Here is a 16,566-nt window from a genome sequence, read left to right on the forward strand (position 1 = left end):
CACATGAGATGAACTACCTGACCCTCAAAGAAATAACTGTTCTCTCTCTCTCTCTCTCTCTCCTCTCTCTCTCTCTCTCTCTCTCTCTCTCTCTCTCTCTCTCTCTCTCTCTCTCTCTGGGTGAACCTTTAAAAACATTTCGGATAAGCTTTCACACTTTACAGTCTAAAAATCTTTAAGAGAAAATGTTTCAACAATTTCTATGTAAAATTGAAACATATCACCAAGACCGAATGAGGCTGCTCTATGACAGATTACAACACGACATATTATAGATGTATACACAGTACCACCTTGCTTCTATGTTAGTTTCATAATTCATAGCTTCCATTTTCTGCAGAAAAACTACTTCCTTGTAAAATGCTACCCCTTTGTAGACCCCTCTGACCCCCAGGGGACAAGGAAAAAAAACAAACTTGAAACTTTAAGTTTCTATACATAGTTTGCTTCCAAGTAATTTCACAGGGTTTATTTGTAAGTATAAAAAAAGATTTTAAGTAATGAGGCAACATTGCTGAGAGCCATGCACCTTACAAAAACTTGATAATTATGTATTTTCCTACGGATTATTGGTATTTCCCTTTAGAAGATGACCTATTTCTTCATTTAAAAAAAATTAAGAACTCTTTAACTAAGATGCTTCGTGTCAAGTTTGGTTGAAACTGGTCCAGTGGTTCTGCCCTAAAGAAAGATGTCAAAAATGTAATGTTAACTTTTTATAAACGAACAGATGGCAGACACAAAGTGATGCAAAAAGCCCACTGAAGCTTTCAACTCAATCGATCAAAATAGTATATTAATAAATTTTTATTTCAAAAGGCCTTCAACATAGTATATTAATACATTTTTATTCAAAACTCTAAGACCGAAAAGCTGGATAAGATAATAGGAAATTATCAATATCATAGGTCAATTAAGGACTTTATTTGGTATCATAATGGTTTAATATCTGCCTCTAATTTTAACCAATTTTTAAATAATGTCTAATAAAAATAAAATTTCCATAAATCAGTGTACAGAGGATGCCTATCACTTTATCTTGATTTAAGTCATCATTATAATTACTTATTCGTTGTTTATTTATGACATCACCTAAATGACCAAATTCCCGCAATTTTGCTAAAAGAAAATATTGCCATTTTTTCTTTATATTTTGCATTCGGAAGTATAGAGCGCAGGTCTGCTCATGTAAGTACATTTAAACTTATGTTTTTTTTCCTAATAATTATACACATCATACTTAAGCCCCTTTCACAATTGGCGCACGAGCACTTTACAACACTTTGCGATCAGAAAATTATAGATTCGCACGAGCTCTCTCATACGTTGCATGAACTCTCGCATATGTTACATGCGTTTTGGTGCTCGCATCAATGTCAGAGATAAATGGAGACAGCCGAGCATCTGGTTGAACGAGACAAGAGTTCGATATCAATAGTGCTTGGATCCATACAATTTTTAGAATTGTTTCGATTACTAATACATAGTTTGAAATCTATTTTTAAATATTACACAGCATGATTCATATGGGGTTTCTCGAAATTCTTGTCGGAAAAGTCTAAACACTCATATAATAAAAAGTGCGTAATTCAAATACAGACTATAGAAACTAATTGCCATGCAAGATAAGTTGATCTTAAACACAGGGCGAAAAACCATCTTTAAGCAAGTCCTTAAATGTGGCTTAAAGGTGACTTAAAGGAGCTTAAAGGCTATACAACCTTTAAGCCGCCTTTAAGTCATCTTTAAGCAAGTGCTTATAGGTCCTTAACGTCCAAACTTCTTTAAGCCACCTTTAAGCCACCTTTAAGCATCTTTAAGTGGCATTTACGCTCTCTTTACACTGCCTTTACACTGTCTTTAAGTGGCCTTTAAGTCAATATTGATCAAGCTGAACAATAAAAACATCATATATTAAATGCAAAAGCTCTTTTATAGAGATGGGAGGGGGTCATCCGAGTGATAATATAATTTCCAAGGAAGGGGGGGGGGTGTTCCAGGCGGTTTTAGTCGTCGCTCCATTAAACACAGATCGCTATCATCAGCACCGCTCCGATGGACACAGATTGCCGTTATAAAATTCTTTATAATTTTTTGGGGGTTTCAAAATTATTGTAGGGATGAGCGCAGTCTCTGTATCTTAATATGTGCATAAAACTAATTAAAGTATGTTTGTTTCCTATTAAAATTAATCGGTGAAATCTCTCTCTCTCTCTCTCTCTCTCTCTCTCTCTCTCTCTCTCTCTCTCTCTCTCTCTCTCAGTTCATCCGGTTATTAAACAAATTAAAGATAATGAACCAAAAATGCATGATTTAATTTGATAATCGGTTTAAGGTTTGTATTTTTTTTTTCAATTTTCATTATTTCTAACTCTAGATCTGCTAAATACATGTTAAAAATGAAAAGACTCTCAACTGCCTTTGTTATATCGGGCAGGATATTACTGCTTTGTTTGTCTAGACATAGTTTTGTTCGTTTGTGTATATCTAATTAGAGTCAATTGTTTGTCCAACTTAAGAAAACCCCTGGAACTAACACAGAATATACAAGATATACACAACAGTTGTGTCGTGTGCCCAGGTGCACGTTTGTGTATATCTAATTAAAGTCTATTGTTTGTCCAACTTAAGAAAACCCCTGGAACTAACACTGAATATACCAGATATACCCAACAGGTGTGTCGTGTGCCCAGGTGCACGTCAGGGTTTCTAAAGGCGTTGAATCTTAGTATGTACGAGTATACGATAAGTCTAGTGAATAAAAGTTAATTTACATTTGTAATTCATTTTCAAAGTATTATTTCCTAGCTCTGGGTTTCAAAGATGTTACGTTTACAAATTAACGATACATGTATGTAAGAGTAAAATCTTGAGGCTAATTAATTAATGTACCGGTGATCATAAATAAGGGTTGATTATTTAAATATATGTATAAGGGTAGATATGTCAAATATACCCGGCCTGGCACATCATACAATTGTATGTACAAGACATTTGCAATTGCCACATGCAGTAAATACGTCATCGGTAATTGGTAATTTTGTTTCTTATAGAATTGATAGTTTAAAAATCATGTACATACAATTACATGTAAATATTTAAACATATTGGAACGGCGCCGCGATCATGAAAACCGGGAAATTGCGGGAAATTGAACAAATACCCTAATAGTATCAATGCATTTAATAAAAGAAATGATTTCATTTTCTTTCTTACATTTTTATAGCTATAAATTAGATGAACGTATATCTACTCGGTTTAAATTTATTAACTAAAAAAGCCTACTATAGTGAACCTAACGGTTTCCATTTAGGTATAATATATTTTTATTCACTGAAGACCAAGTTCCGTATTTCATTCTAAATACATGCATGCATGTAATTTATAAATTAGATACAAGAATAGAATTCCAGGGTCCCCCGCCGGTCAAGCAGTATACTAGTATCGAATCTATCGACCAAGGCTGATTTAGGAACTTGACCAAGGTATAAGTGGTATAAACATTTGGTATAAATTTAATGAAAATCCGTCAAAATGTGTAGGCATGAGCGCGCTTACAAGGTCATTTTTGGAAAAAAACGAAGTCATGATTGTGGTCGAAGTCCAATAACTCCAACAAACAGTAACGACCAATGCTGATATTCGAACTTGACTAAAGTATTAGTGGTATATACATTTGGTATAAATTTAATGAAAATCTGTCAAAATTTGTAGGCATGAGAGCGCTTACAAGGTCAATTTTTGGATAAAACGGAGTCATTATTGTGGTCAAAGTCCCATAACGCCAACAAAAAGTATCGACTAACGCTGATTTTCAAACTTGACCAAGGTAATAGTGGTATAAACATTAGGTATAAATTTAATGAAAATCCGTCAAAATTTGTAGGCATGAGAGCGCTTACAAGGTCAATTTTTGGATAAAACGGAGTCATGATTGTGGTCAAAGTCCCATAACGCCAACAAAAAGTATCGACTAACGCTAATTTTCGAACTTGACCAAGGTAATAGTGGTATAAACATTTGGTATAAATTTAATGAAAATCTGTCAAAATTTGTAGGCATGAGAGCGCTAACAATGTCAATTTTTTTGATAAAACGGAGTCATTATTGCAGTCTAAGTCCCATAACTCCAACAAAAAGTATCGACCAATGCTGATTTTCGAACTTGACCAAGGTAATAGTGGTATAAACATTTGGTATAAATTTAATGAAAATCTGTCAAAATTTGTAGGCATGAGAGCGCTTACAAGGTCAATTTTTGGATAAAACGGAGTCATGATTGTGGTCAAAGTCCCATAACGCCAACAAAAAGTATCGACTAACGCTAATTTTCGAACTTGACCAAGGTAATAGTGGTATAAACATTTGGTATAAATTTAATGAAAATCTGTCAAAATTTGTAGGCATGAGAGCGCTAACAATGTCAATTTTTTTGATAAAACGGAGTCATTATTGCAGTCTAAGTCCCATAACTCCAACAAAAAGTATCGACCAATGCTGATTTTCGAACTTGACCAAGGTAATAGTGGTATAAACATTTGGTATAAATTTAATGAAAATCTGTCAAAATTTGTAGGCATGAGAGCGCTTACAAGGTCAATTTTTGGATAAAACGGAGTCATTATTGCAGTCTAAGTCCCATAACTCCAACAAAAAGTATTGACCAATGCTGATTATCGAGTTTGACCAAGGTAATAGTGGTATAAACATTTGGTATAAATTTAATGAAAATCCGTCAAAATTTGTAGGCATGAGAGCGCTTACAAAAAAGTGTGACGGACGGACGCACGGACCCACGGACGCACGGACCCACGGACACACGGACGGACGGGTGCCCGGCATTTCTATGTCCCCGCTCCGCGTTGCAGCGGGGGACAATAATTGATTGTTACAAACTGAATGGTTTGTCAAAATCTTTTCAAGTTAACACATTCAATACAGTGATTCAATATCCACTGATTTATAGGATATAAATCATATATATGTAAGTAGCCGTGGCGCAGAGGAAGTGTGGTGATACTAGTAAACTAAGGGTCCCGGGTTCAATTCTCGCCGTGGCCGGTTTTTTTTTTTGGTGTTTTTTTTTCATTTTTCTTTCTAGAACAAAAACCGTTTTAATACCTTTTCTTTCATGAAGTTAATACATTTTGTTGGAAATTAAGCACACTATTGAATTAAATTTTTTTAATGGCTTAAAGGTGGCTTAAAGGTAGCTTAAAGGTGGCTTAAGGTGGCTTAAAGAAGTTTGGACATTAAGGACCTATAAGTTGTCCTTAAAGGTGGCTTAAAGGTGGCTTAAAGATAGTCTTTAATCTGCCTTTAAGCCATCTTTACGCTTTCTTTCAGCCACCTTTAAGCAACACATATAGCTTAAAGGTGGCTTAAAGATCGTCTTTAAGCTACCTTTAAACACCTTAAAGCTATCTTTAAGGAGGACTTAAAGATGGTCATTCATCCTGTGAAAATAAATGATAATCGATAAAATCAACTCCCGTCAGTACTTCAGTACTTTGATTATCTTAAACCCCCATTTTTAGCCGGGCTCTGCTGAAAGCAGAGTCCTGGCTGTAGGCAGGCAAATGCCAATGTTACTATAAATAGCAAAAGTAAACAAAAAAGCAAACAGCGTCAAAGTAAAAGCTTCCGCTATACCAAATAGTTACACAAAGAGCCACGTTTTGTCAAAAGTGTTGGCATTTTGTTTCTTCTTTTTTTTATTTTGAAAGAATTGTCTTTCTATTTTAGTTTTCTTATTAATAACGTGTTTTATAAACAAGACACTGCATTTTGGACACAACGTGCATGAATTTCCATGAACTACTTTGCTGCGCGTTGAAGAAATGGGAATTGAATATATAACGTTTGTTGCAAAATGCAAGGCAGCAACTGTTGAACTTTTTTCTACTAGACAGATATATTTTTGTTTATAGCCGCTTACAAAATTTGGTAGCTCTCTGATGCTTTGCGGACAGTAAAAGCGTGAAAGAGAGAGAGAGAGAGAGAGAGAGAGAGAGACAGTGAGAGAGAGAGAGATTTCAGTCTTTACTACACAATATTCATAAAGACACACCAAAAGAGCCCGGCTTTCAGTACTTCAGTACTTTGATTATAATTGTTACTGCTTATCGCTTGATGGTTGCATTAAAATTGTAAACATTAAAAACGTGGTTCTTCTAATAATTCTGAATGGTTTGCCTTTTTCAAACGTAATTATAAGTAATAAACAGCAATGTTAAAAAGTTCTAAGGGATATGAACTTAGTTGGTATGTGATCAAATCTTCTGTGAAGCGCTTTGGGCTTCACAGGATTTGATTACATGACCAACCAAGTTCATGTCACTGTGAACTTTTGCTGTTTGTTTCTTAAATGAATAATTATGATTTTATTTGCAGTAGTTGTTATCCATTACCAATGAATAAAAATTGTATGTTAATTCAATGGTTTACCCAATACTGTGGAATCATTAGAATTTGTTGTGGCTCAATTTTCCTGGTATTCATGGATAACCCTCCCCTTGATAAAAACAACTTTGGAAAGAGTTATCATTCTTACTGAAACTGAAAACCGACACATCCACAAAATTACATCCTGGTGTAAAAAAACCCCCACAATCCACAAAAATTAGCCCTCACAAATTTAAATAATTCCACAATTACTGTATTGCTTTATTTCATTATTATATAATAATGAAAATGTGTCCTTCAGATTACATCTGTATTTAAATCTGATGTATTTTGAGCTGTACATACATATCCATAGTAAATTAAATATTAATTGTCTGACAGTGTCTATGCTATCATTTAATTTACTGTATATCCTGTTCTATTTGCAATGATCTAATTTTTAATTGTTTACGATCCCTTACAGATTGCAAAAATAACAATAAGCAGAATTAATATTGTTCTGTTTTTGCTTAAAATTCGGCACGTCTTTTTACCCCAAGGAACCCCAAGGATACCCCAATGATAGAAATGAATAACTATTGATACCCAAGGGGGTCTCATTAGAGTGCAAGGGTCACCCCTTACCCTTGGTACCCCAAGGATACCCCATGGATACCCCAAAGATAACCTAATACTCCTGATACACCATAGAACCCCAAGGAACCTCAAGGATACCCTAATAATACAAATTTTAAACTCTTTATACCCCTGGAGACTCACAGGTATTCCAGACACACCTCTAAGAACCCCATGGATACCCCAGGGATATCCCAAGGAACTCCAAGAATACCCTAATTATACAGAATCATAACTCTTGATACTCCATAGAACCCAAAGGATACCCTAATAATACAAATTTAAAACTCTTAATAACCCTGGGGACTCATTCATATTCCAGATACACCTCTAAGAATCCCAGGGAAGCCCTTGGATATCCGAAGGAACTACAAGTCTTAGAATACCCTAATAATACAGAATCATAACTCTTAATACTCCATAGAACCCCAAGGATACCCTAATGCATTGTAATACAAATGTAAAACTCTTGATAACCCTGGGGACTCATTGGTATTCCAGATACACCTCTAAGAATCCCAGGGAACCCCAGGGATATCCGAAGGAACTCCAAGAATACCCTAATAATACAGAATCATAACTCTTAATACTCCATAGAACCCTAAGGATAACTAATGCATTGTAATACAAATGTAAAACTCTTGATAACCCTGGGGACTCATTGGTATTCCAGATACACCTCTAAGAATCCCAGGGAACCCAAGGGATATCCCAAGGAACTCCAAGAATACCCTAATAATACAGAATCATAACTCTTGATACTCCATAGAACCCCAAGGATACCGTAATACGTTGTAATACAAATTTAAAACTCTTGATAACCCTGGGGACTCATTGGTACTCCAGATTCACCTCTACAAATCCCCAGGAACCCCAGGGATATCCCAAGGAACTCCAAGAATACCCTAAAAATACAGATTCATAACTCTTGATACTCCATAGAACCCCATGGATACCTCAAGGAACTTAAAGGATAACTTTATACCGGTAATACAAATTTAAATTCTTGATACCCGTAGGGACTCATTGGTATCTCAGACAAAACCCATGGATACCCCAAGGAACTCTTGGGATACTCTTATACATGTATTGGTTATATAAATTTTATAACTCTTGATATCCTATGGAACTCCAAGGATACACTATATCTCTTGATACTTTTTTGGTCTCTATGATATCCTAGATAAATCACAAGGTATCCCAGGGAACCCCATGGATACCCCAAGAAACCAGAAAGGATACACTAATAGTACACTAATAGTAATAATACAGATACCCCTTTGTTATCGCTGACACACCCTATGGATACCTCAAGGAACTCCAAGGATACCCAGTAATATAACTTTTGATACCCAAATGAACCCCAAGGATACCTTAATAACACAATTTTATATCTGTGGATACACCCTCGGGGCTTTTTGATATCCCAGACACCATTAGGTATACCACGGAACCCCATGGATACCCCAAGGAACTAAAAGGATACCCTTATAATACAGATTCACAATGGAACCCCAAGGATAGCCTAATAATTCAAATTAAAAAATTCTTGATACCACTGGGGACTCATTGGTATCCCAGACACGCCTCTAAAAACCTCTATAAACCCTTGGGAACCCCACAGAAATCCCAAGTAACTCCAAAAGATATCCTAATCATACAGATTTATAACTCTTGATACACCATACAACCCCAAGGATACCCTAATATGTAATACTTTAAAACACATTTGGTCTAGCAGAAAATGTTTTGTCTATAAATTTTCGGACTTGTGATATTGCATCACATTCTAAAATATAATGAAATTCATCGGCTATACGTTTTTTTGTAACAGAGAGGACAAAATCTTTCATTTAATGGGATACCTTCCCATCTTCCCACTTCAACTGGTAGATGGTGATTTGAAGATTTGAAGAGTTAAATTTGGCCCCCATTATTCGCAATTTTTTAAAGTGTTTCAGGTACGATAAAATGTTTTGTTATATTTTAGAAGAGTTAATGTAAAATTTATTTTTCACCTATTTATTTGATTTTTTGGGACTCACTGGCAGTTGATGACGTCAGAAGTGACGCTATTTCTATATATTTCAATCAAAATCAGTCAAAAATTTACATTTTTCCTATCTTTTTATGAATGGGAAATATAGAGGGCATGCTTGAACAGGGAAATTTTTTTGTCACTTATTAGCTTTGGCTAGATACATCTCTGATTAAAATATTGTGCTTGTTCAAGCATGCTCTCTATTTTTTCTGAAAGAAAAACTGCTTGAAAACAAGCTGTTTTATGCTAAAAATGCAAAAATGGCAAGAAAAGGTTGTCTTTACGATGTCATATTTCTAAATTCTGGGCAGTTGAATCAAAATGAACATTATGTAAAAACATCACAGATATATATGTACAAAGAAAACAAAGAATTATAGAAAAGAGATGATGTTCATTTTAGGGGGGCCATTTTAGGCCCATATCATATATATAGTCCTTTTACAAGAATTTCTCTGAATTTCAGGGGTAAAATATTGAAATAGTTCCATCAGTCTGAAAATGTAGTCCTAAATGTACATGTCGTTGAGCATTTAATTCTTTTATATCATAACCACTTTAGCCAAATTGTATGCTATATGATGTACATGATAATTCCTCTGCATTTCTTATAAAATTAACATTTATAGTTTTTTCAATATTAAAATCAACAGCCCAAAACTTGAACCATATAATGTTTATTTTTTCAAGGTTCTTGATAAGGGACAAAGAAGGGGTAGTAATGTCATAGTTTTCCTTCACCTCAAAAGAATGAATATTGAGTAATTTTACATGAAATAAAAATTAGCTTGTACGATCAATCATAGCACAAACCCTTTTTAATTATCAAAATTTACTTCTATAACAAGTATCTAATTAATTTTTTTTTACTTTATTTTAAACATAATCTTAAAAAACTGCCTGTTATTTTTTTTTATTAAAAATTTGCTTAAGGTCAATAATTGAACAGACTATAATTTACCTGTAATTAATTTCCTTTGTTCTTTGAAACCCTTACCTGAGCACCATTCCCACTTAGCTAAAATCAGTCACCCATAAAAATTGCAGAATTATAGCAAAGTGGGAAGACACCCAAAATTCACAAGGGTTGTCTACCAAAAAACAAGGAGATGTAGGTGTAGGTAAATATATTGCAACAGTGATGGTGAAGCCATTGTGTATACATGTAAAGGGTTATGTTGGCCCTTTAATTCCTGTCCAAGAGCTACCACAACGGGTGTCTACCTGCAATTAACAGGTATTTTTGTGCCTCTCAGGTGAACATTCTGCACGCCAAATGGGTCAATCAATTGTGTTGTTCCCATGAAGGGGAGATAGCCCCACTCCACACTTCAATGATCACTTCTTGTCTTTTCTCAAAAGTACTCCAATAAGGGTAACACCCCCTCTGTCAATAGTATAACAAGTTTTGGTCTTTGTAACTGATCTTTTCCCACTTCATTTGAAAATTTCACCAAAGAAACATTGTCATATTAAGTGTTCATATGAATGGTTCACCGGAAGAATTGCAGACTTCCTTGTGGTGACATAAAATTTAGTGCCCTAATTTCATGTATTTGATATAATTTGTTACTGATTCAATATTGGCTGATAATCAGTTGGTAAGAGACAACAAATTCTGCCGATTAACGGTACTCGATTATGATTTTCAACCGATTTGACAACACTAATTGTTAAATTCATCCAAACTGAACAGATTATTTTAAGTCAGGAGAAACATTATTTTTATCATACCAGTATGTATTGGGGTATCACAAGTGTTCCTTGGGTTACCCAGATGTTTTTATGAAATTCCATTGAGTAATTGGGTATTAATTAGTAATATGTTTTACAGTACAACCATTAGGGTGGTTATTAAATTCTTTCAATTGGGTACCTTGCAATTGGGGTTCCTACAGGTATCCTTGGGGTACCAATAGTTGACCTTTGGACTCCGATGAGTATCCTGGGGTATCAATAGTTATCAATTTCTATAATTGGGGTATCCTTGGGATTCCTTGGGGTATCAGGAGTGACCCTTTGATTTTTAATGAGACCTGCCTCGGTCATCAAATTTATTTTCCATTATTGAGGTATCTATGGGGTTCTCAAGGGTATCCTTGGGGTTCTCATTGGTATACTTGGGATTCATTTGGGTTCTTTGGGGTACCAAAGTGTGACCCTTGGATTCCAATGAGACCCTCAGGGGCTGGGGTATTAATGGTTATTAATTTCTATCATTGGGGTATCAAGGTTCCTTGTGGTGACCCTTGATTTCAACTAGAACTGCCCTAATGGGACTAATACCCCAGCAAGGCTAATTTCAAATGGGACAATTAATTGAATTGAATAATAAAGGTTTGGAACACATACAAATAAATAAAATTCTAGAATTGTAAAAAAAAAAATAGTTAAAGAGAAATCAACATTGTCACAATATCACTGTAAATACATACGTATAACAGTAATATATTTACAGAATAATGTATCTGATGATATTTTTTTTATTTAATTGTTTTAATGAAAAACCAACAAAATCCCACCCTTTGCAGTAAATGGAAATACCGGTAGCCAAGCAATGCTCTTCTGTTGATAAAACTTTGAATATCTTTCTAAAAAGAGTCTTGACGGATGCCATTAGTTGTTTCAAATTTTCCTCACTTTCTGCTATGGTACAATGGAACTCCATATCAGAAAATTGATCCCATAGGACTATATATATGATTTTCTTTGATGGGCTTGTTAAATCTAATAAAATCCTAAAACATTACCATAATTAGTTACCATACTATGTAAAAATATGTAAGAAAGAAAATTAAATATTACAAACAATTTTAAAATTGCGGAAACACTACAATCATATCAGTAATTTTAAATTTAATTTAAATTAAATTCCCTATAGGGTCACTTCATCAATTTACTTGACTAATAAATTTAAACAACTTCTGAAAATAGTTCACTTCTTTATTTCAATAATGATATTATTTATTTCCTTTTTAATTAGCCCCAAAGCCACTGCCCATTTTACATCTTAACCATGGCTCAGATAATGGCCCCCTTGGGACAAATGAATTCAGCCAGCTCCTAAGAATTTATCATTGACAAACAAAAATTCTGCATTGTCAGCTGATAGAATATTTATAAAAGATAAATTTAGTTAACGCATAAAGACAAAAAACCTCCATTTGAATGTATTTATATAAATATATTTTAGGGTGTTTTAATGCTATAAATTAATTAATAAAATCTGTATGGATTACCTCCCTTACTTTTCAACATCAGTGAACAATATATAGAATAAGGAAAATGAAAACTGTCATAAAATCATTAAATCGTGTCTAATCCTAAAAAAATTACAGGTGCACATCTTCAGATGGTGATCAACATATGTACAAATTTTCAGACTGTTCCATGCAGTAGTAAAAAATTCTATAGGGGGGACAAAGTTGCGTCTACAGAGAGACGGACAGACGGACAGACAGGGTGAAACCAATATACCCCCCTAAAAATCATTTGTGGGGGTATAGGGGTATAATGAGACTCCTGGGGTATCACTTGTTACTAATTTCTATTATTGGGGTTACTTGGGGTTCTTATGAGTATACTTGGGGTTCCTTGGGGTACTACGAGGTGACCCTTGGATTCAAATGAGACCCCTTGGTTATAAATAGTTATTAATTTCTAAAACTGGGGTACCTTGAGGTGAGCCTTCGATTCGAATGAGACCCCTGGGGTATCACTGGTTAATAACTTTATCATTTGGGTTCCATGGGGTTCTTACGGGTATCCTCGGGGTTCTTTGGGATACCCTTGGGGTTCCTTGGGGTACTAAGAGACCGTGACCCTTGAAGTCCAATAAGACCCCATGGGTATTAAAATTTATCAATTTTTGTCAATGGGGTTCCTTGGGGTATCCTTGAGGTATCCTTGGGGTTCCTTGGGGTTAAAAGACGCAACCCTTAAAACATGTTGCATGTATGCTAATTAAATCAACTGGTCCACAAATTCAATGTTGACCGATCTGTTGGTCTAACATCAAAATTGTCAGACTTCTACTTTACATCTAGTAAATATCCATGCGTACTCTGCAGACCAGATATTGCCAAAGAAACTGCATGGCTGCTTAACTCTAAATTATGTAGTGAAGGGTTTAACAAAACAGTTTTTTACTGGAATTTGAGCAAAATATGATTTGTTGGAGCTAAAACAGAATTATTATACATCAGTATCATCATTCTATATGACGCGTCAATTAATTGGTCTAGACAGTCACAAGAAATCCTAATAATGTATATATTTTTTCATTCTGTCATTATAATTATATAATAACCTTTCATACTGGATTATCTTCTCCTAGCTCTCCTATTTTATTCATGATCTGAATCATCATTATTTAATTCAAAATGCAAAAAAGATGGCTGCATACTGATTCCTACTTTCTCTCTCTTAATGAAAGTATATGTATATTATTATTCTATATTCTCAAGGCATGCATATTAGAAAATTTATCACAACATTTAAAATTTAACAAGTCTGTACCTTTATTCCTTTTTAGTAAATCAACAACTGTCTCACTTTTAAAAAAAAAATTCGTCGTTTTCTTCAACACTAGCGTGGCAGCCTGTTTACACGTGATGCGCGTAATAATGCGCAGTCAACAATGAAGTTACGAGGACTAGATTAAATTGGGTCATTATTCCTGAGACTTTAAATAAACAATTATATCATGAATTTAAAATTTAAAGTTATTGTTTTACTATTTAAATGTAACGATCAATATCATTCCTTGTTTTCGTAAAATTATTGAACTCCATTATTCCAGTAAAAATCAAAATGAAAGTAGCGACTTCCTGACAACTAAATAAAAAAAAATCTTTTGCGTTCTTTTACATGTATGTCCTATTCAATGATGTACGATCCCAAGCAAGCATGATTAAAGAAATCAATTGAAATATTTTTCTATACAATGACAATTTTACAAGTATAATATTTTTATTTTTAAAAAACTACAATTTTACAAAATTTTAATTTCTTATTCAAAGTTGTAATTATTATACCTGAATTGTTAAACAGGAAGATCAAGTCTGCCATTACTCTGGTTATTTCTTTCTCTCTGTAAGAATCCCAGAAGGTTCATGAAAAAGCACCTATCACAAAGTATATCCTCCTGGCAGATCCAAGGGGCAAACTTCAGAGGCATAGGAAAGAAGATGCAAGCTAGTGTATACAAGTGACCGGGACAAACATGTTGACCATATTCGATTTGTGACGGAAGTAAATAATATAGCCAGCAAATATCCCACTCAGAAAATAAATCATCACAAATAGCTTCTTCATCCTCCAGTTAATTTTGCTGTTGATGCAGACTCATGATGAAACTTCTCATGGGGAAAAAATTAAATTAAAATTAATAAATTTCTTTTAGTTTAGGTTGATCAAGAATTCATTCTTTTACTCATTATAATACAGAAGACTGCAAAATAAATCTTTCAAATAAAATAAAATCTATTAAGTTTATATATGATACTCACTTTGATTTCAATTTTATTCCACTCCAAATGAATTTTTGAAAAGAATTTCGACTTAAAGATATAACATTGAATGACCAAAGAAATTTTTTTTTTGTTTCCTAGCTAGCTATAGCCGATATGATCAAATGGTTGGAAAAAAATATTATAGAAATGAATTTTTATTTTCTTTTACTTTACTCAGTTAGGGATTTTAAAATCTAATTAAAATTACCTTTATTTCAAAATCCAGACTGATCCCAAAAAGTTGAAGGAACTGCCCAAACCCATGAAGGGTGTGAAGTCGGATGACCGGTTGTTACTGGTGGGGACATCTCGCTGTCCGTTTGACGGGGAGATGAAGCCCCTCTGTAGTCTGTATCAGAGGATCCTCCTCATTATCAAACTTGACTATAATACCCCAGAACTTCTGTTACACACTGCAGCTGGCTCTTTCAAAAAGTTCTGCTAAACAAAAGAATAAAAAAATCCATTGTGTTTAAAAACCTATGATAATCAGCTGCATTGCAATTTAAAGAATTCGATTGCCCATAACTTAACAAAAGAATCCGAATTTACATATTTATTTAGAAGAATAATTTTGGCTTTATTGATTCTATTGTTCGTGTACTAAGTGTATAGAATTTTTAAATTGCCAAACATACTTCCAGTATAATCATTGGTGTGTACAATGTAACATTTAAAATGAAATATTCATTTATGGAAGCCTCATGCACATACAGGAACTAGCCTAATTAAAGTTTTTTAAAGTAAAACTGGAAAAATCAACATAATCTTTAAAAATCCATTTATATTTTTAGGCATAGAGAAAGACAAAATATATGCATACATATACAGTAGTAATTTATCCCTTCATGGTAACTGTGGTACTGCTCTTTTGCAGGGCAAAGACGTGGTTTGGTGAAATATGACGTAACGTCAATTGTATTATTTGTGTCATTTAATTATCTACCTAATGAAATTTCGGTGAAGTATATCATTTTGCCCTGCAAGAGAGCAGTACCCCAGTTATCGTGAAGGGGTCTATGGTGGGCAGAAGGTCTCTATCAATGTTTTTTTTTTTTTTTTTACCCAGCACGAGTTCATGGGTGCGCTCTTAATGAAATGCCACACAAACAAGCAAAGCCACGGCCTACCCAACTGAGTGCATGACTTTTTAAAAATAACGATTTTTTAAAAAAATTTAATATTTATAAACAGATAAATACAACAAGTGTACAATGCGCAGCAAGCAAAATGACATGATAGAAACCCAGCTTTATATTCGAAGATTTTAAGCAACTAACCATAGCATGAAGAGGAGTTGAAATATTAGGCTATCTGTAGGGCCTAATATTTGCTAATAATCATGTTGGCAGCAAATCACTCAGTAAACTGTTTAAATGAACTCCATTGTCAGGGAGGCAATGCGGGTTAAGACGCCGTCTGCAGTATTTCTCGTTAAGCTGCATTTTTACAAATATGCCACTATGTACTGATACAATTAACATATGTGTAAAATAATTATGCATCTCTACATAAACTAATATAATAATTGATTTTCTTGTCTTTTTTCTTTTTAGACTTTTATCTTGCATTTCATCAAACGGTCCCACGACGGTTGTTACCCAGACATTTCGGCACGCAGTATGACTTAAAACGACTCTGAGGCTGTCCAAGCAAACATCAGGCGAATATAATTATAAGAAAACGCCGCACATCGATTTTCACGAATTTTTTGTTTTCCCTCTGAAATAGTTTCTTTGTATTCTCTTTTAACCCACAATAATGATGATTTGCTTGAAAGAATAGCCTAATTTAAGTGGTTATTCGGACGGGAAGATATATATAAAATTATATATATACTCTCTTTTAAATCATTGAAGCCATGTACCAAACTGTGAGCTTTAAAATCCAATACATTGTTATTGGTGAGGGTTTGTATTTTTTTATAAATAAGAAAAATATTTTGACTTTTTATTGATAAAATAAAATGAGTGGGAAAAGCTTGCGTTGAAA

The 16,566-nt window shown here is 34.1% G+C and overlaps 1 long non-coding RNA gene across 1 annotated transcript in view; it reads right to left on the bottom strand.

Annotated features, from left to right (window-relative positions):
* LOC128161309 (uncharacterized) overlaps positions 1–15,960 on the bottom strand; it is a 51,253-nt gene extending 35,293 nt beyond the window's left edge. The window contains exons 1-3 of the long non-coding RNA XR_008240350.1: positions 15,855–15,960; positions 14,783–15,015; positions 14,098–14,418 (exon numbers count right to left, since the gene is read on the bottom strand). This is a non-coding gene — a long non-coding RNA (uncharacterized LOC128161309). The remainder of the gene's footprint in view (positions 1–14,097; positions 14,419–14,782; positions 15,016–15,854) is intronic.
* Positions 15,961–16,566: the final 606 nt, after the last annotated feature.

This window comes from Crassostrea angulata, chromosome 8 (genome assembly GCF_025612915.1).
Source record: "Crassostrea angulata isolate pt1a10 chromosome 8, ASM2561291v2, whole genome shotgun sequence".
NCBI lineage: Eukaryota > Metazoa > Mollusca > Bivalvia > Ostreida > Ostreidae > Magallana > Magallana angulata.